Raw genomic sequence first — 3640 nt, forward strand, 5'->3', positions numbered from 1 at the left:
CCTTTGAGCAATTTCTAGAAGTGTTTAATTATATAAAAAAGACAGAGAAACGTACCCCATCGCACTGGGAAACGGATAATAAAAATAAGTTTAATCTGTAATTTTTTAGGCGGACTTTAAATTTTATAATCTTTTTCAAATGCTACCGGGAAATATATTTTATTTGAAAACGTTGGATGTATGTATACGTATTAAAGAAAAATATTGTAGGAAACTTTTTTCTACCGTTTCTAACGAATGTAAATGTCTTACGTTTTAAAAAACAAGTTGGCATATGATGGCGATTAACGTAGTACATACCTTTAAACTGTCCTGATTCAGATAATTTTATCATGTTATGTTTACATAATAATAAAGTTGCTATAAGTTTATATAATTATTGTTAGTATACGTGATGTTGTCATATTATTGTATGTGGTTGATGGATGCAGTAGTCTCTGGAGTGCTGAACTCTAAATTTCGGTCGTCGTGTGTAGTTTGTTTTCTATGTATAAGTTTATGGTAGTCGTTGCTACACTTGGGGAGCACATCCAGAAGTTCTTAATGTGTGTTGACTAAAGTAATTTTTGAATTTAATTGTAGTTATAAGCGTTATGTATTTACTTATATACGTTTAGTCAGCCTGTGAAAGATTTTGTGATCGCACACTTTTCGCTACGATAGTAAATAAAAAGATTTGGAATGTAATAGGTTTTGTTATTTATCTGTCTGTTTTCTTACTGTTTTATTTTGTGTTGCGGGATCTCTAAAGTATATAATATAATAGCTTTTGCATAAAGTCCTGATTGGACGTTGTGATGTTTTTATTTAATCTCTCTGTATTTATGACTGACACTCATAAATGCTTTGGCGTTTTGTAAAGACTAATGAAATTTATTTAAGGCGCTTCTAACGCGTCATCGCAAAGTTGTTTACATTGTAATTTAATACGTTCTTAGCAATGGATCTTACGAAATCATTTCAACGTGAACTTTATGCTATTTTAAAGATAATAAATATAATGATGAAATTAAATATTTTATTATTAGCCCGTAAAAGCCATCAAATTATAAGTTAGCAAGCTTATTTTCAGTTGCATCTTTATTTAATGGCAAACATGTTTTGGTTTGCCACAATTGCATTTTTGCTTTTAAGACTTTCATTAAATAAATAAAACAATAAATATACTTCTTTAGATTTTAGAGTGAAATAAAAATATTTTTTATAAAAATACAGTTGATAAAATACGTCAAAATCAGTTAAGGAAAACGGGAGAAGTAAATTTCGTAACAAAGTAAAACTCGTTTTTTTTGTGTCATATAAATTGGAACCCGTTTATATTTATCGTACAATCAAATACATATTTTTCATTGATTAAACGGCAATAAAAATAAATTTCATTTTTATGAAATTTATTTATAAATTGATCACAATTTTGATGTTATCGTTTTTTTATGATTAAAATAATATTAAAGAAAGACGTATAAAATAAAGTAACAGGTAAGCAACGTTACCATCGTATCCCATTTTATAATATTTTTTAGTTAGGTGTTGTATACGGTTGGTTTTACACATTTATAAATAAAAATACGCTCGCAAAAAATGTATTTTGTTTTAATACTCAGCTACGTAGTAAATAAAATAACACAATGCACACAAAATCAATATTTATTGATGGATAAATAGCAATGACAAAGTTTAAACGCTAAGTATATGGTTACATAATAAGCGCATATTAAACAATTTTTTAAATGTACTGTAAATTAACATATTTATAGCATACATAACAATGATAATATTTAATTCGCCAGCAAAGCTGTAATTATAAATAAATGCAATAAAGTTCATAATTTAGTGATAAACTATATTTTATTGACTTATTAAACGAGGTGTGATCAAAAAATACATCCGATAGCCTGACCCGTTGAGATAGTCAGTGTCAAGTTTAAACAAGTTGTGACTTGTCAGTCGGCTTCCAGAAGAGTTAGGTCGTGTTTACCGTGTCTTCGACCAATGCGTTAAATTTTAAATTTTAACATTAAATTTTGTTTTAAATTGAAAAATAGTGCCAAAGAAGCTCATGAAATGTTCAAATCAGTGTATGGTGACTCTAAATACTGTTTACAAGTGGTATGAGCGATTTAAAAGCAGAAATAAATCGGTTGAAGACGAGCAACAATCAGGACGTCTTTCGACCTCAAAAACAGACGAACTATGCTATAGTAACATGCTAATCAGTTTAACTGATAATTTGAAAATGAGACGAGTGAGTTAGAAATCTGTTCCTAGATTTTTGGCGGACGAAAATCGTGTGTTATTTTGCACGGAATTGAAGTATCGTCTCGATGTAGATCCGGACTTCATGGTTAAAAATAAACTAGAATAAAATATTAACTAGAAGTGTATCGCTAGCCAAGGAGAATAGTTTGAATGAGATTAATTAAAATTGGATTTAAGCTTATTAATTTGTTCGTATTAAAATTATTCACCGTACTTTTTGATCACCCTCGTATAATGTATAATAATAACAAAATGTAATCTTAAAAATAAACATGAATATATATATTTAAAATAAACGTAATAATTACATAGCAAAATATACAATATATTGGAAATCTAGGTTTTTTTATATGATCTATCTAATTTGTTTTAGAATTTGTAACGCACACTTTGAAAATAAACAATTAAAGAGCTTTTTACTGTGCTTTTACAACAGTTATTAATATAATAATTATGAAGTAATAATCGCTATGTCTAAGCTGCACATAAATTAAATATTATTGAATAGGAGTTGAAAGCGCTAATTTTCTTCTTATAGAGAATCTGAAAACTGTGAAAATACAACACTTGTTCAATAAAATAATGTTTTATTTGAAAATAAAACACAATAATTTTTTAAAATTCTTACCATGGATTGCCTGTCGATCTTGCTTAGTTATGGCATTTGCAGATGGCTATGCAATTTCTTGGATTCTGCACAGAAAAATCTAAGATATATCTAGTTAACACAACATTTATTTTTTACGAACATTAATTTAATATTTAAGATTCTGCTATCTAATATGTTTACTCTAAAAACTATAACATGTTCTTTTATTTCAAAATAAATAAATAATACATATTTGCAAATGTAAATGGGTTCTAAAAAAAATATTCCAAAAAATCTACTTTGTATGATTTTCAAAATTTTATATATTATAACTAGTTCTGAAACGTCAGTCAGACAAGCCATATACATACATAAGAAATTTTCTAGGTAATGTCTTTATTGAAAAATTAAAATATAATACAAATACCAAATTGAGCAGTTTAATTAGAAATTCATTAGAATTAATTCGTTAAGCTAGTAATGACAATATGCAAATTAATAAAATTTGAAAATATGTTTTATCGCCAACCAGTTGCAGTATATAGTTTATGGTGTGTATTTTTGAAAAACCATGCATACCTTTATTACATATTTTATAAGTATTATGCGATTTAATTTAAATTAAAGAACATATTATGCATATACTTGTGATGAAATATGTCTATTACTGATAAATAAATATAATAAAAATGTTCCTAATTTTGAGTGTGACGAACGTTCTAAAAATTAGGTTTTATTTATTGGTGTAAAACAGTAAAAAAAAGAAAAAAATAAGTACTTAGCTAGATATAT

The 3640-nt window shown here is 26.8% G+C and overlaps 1 long non-coding RNA gene across 1 annotated transcript; it reads right to left on the bottom strand.

The window, feature by feature from the left end:
* Window positions 1-1629: 1629 nt before the first annotated feature.
* On the bottom strand, window positions 1630-3234 carry LOC148234139 (uncharacterized). Its single transcript, XR_015810018.1, has 2 exons — window positions 2888-3234; window positions 1630-2809 (listed from the first exon to the last, which is right to left on the bottom strand). It is a non-coding gene; the product is annotated as an uncharacterized LOC148234139 (long non-coding RNA).
* Window positions 3235-3640: the final 406 nt, after the last annotated feature.

Source organism: Plectrocnemia conspersa, unplaced genomic scaffold, assembly GCF_051122295.1.
Source record: "Plectrocnemia conspersa isolate PC_06_02 unplaced genomic scaffold, ASM5112229v1 ptg000006l, whole genome shotgun sequence".
Lineage (NCBI taxonomy): Eukaryota > Metazoa > Arthropoda > Insecta > Trichoptera > Polycentropodidae > Plectrocnemia > Plectrocnemia conspersa.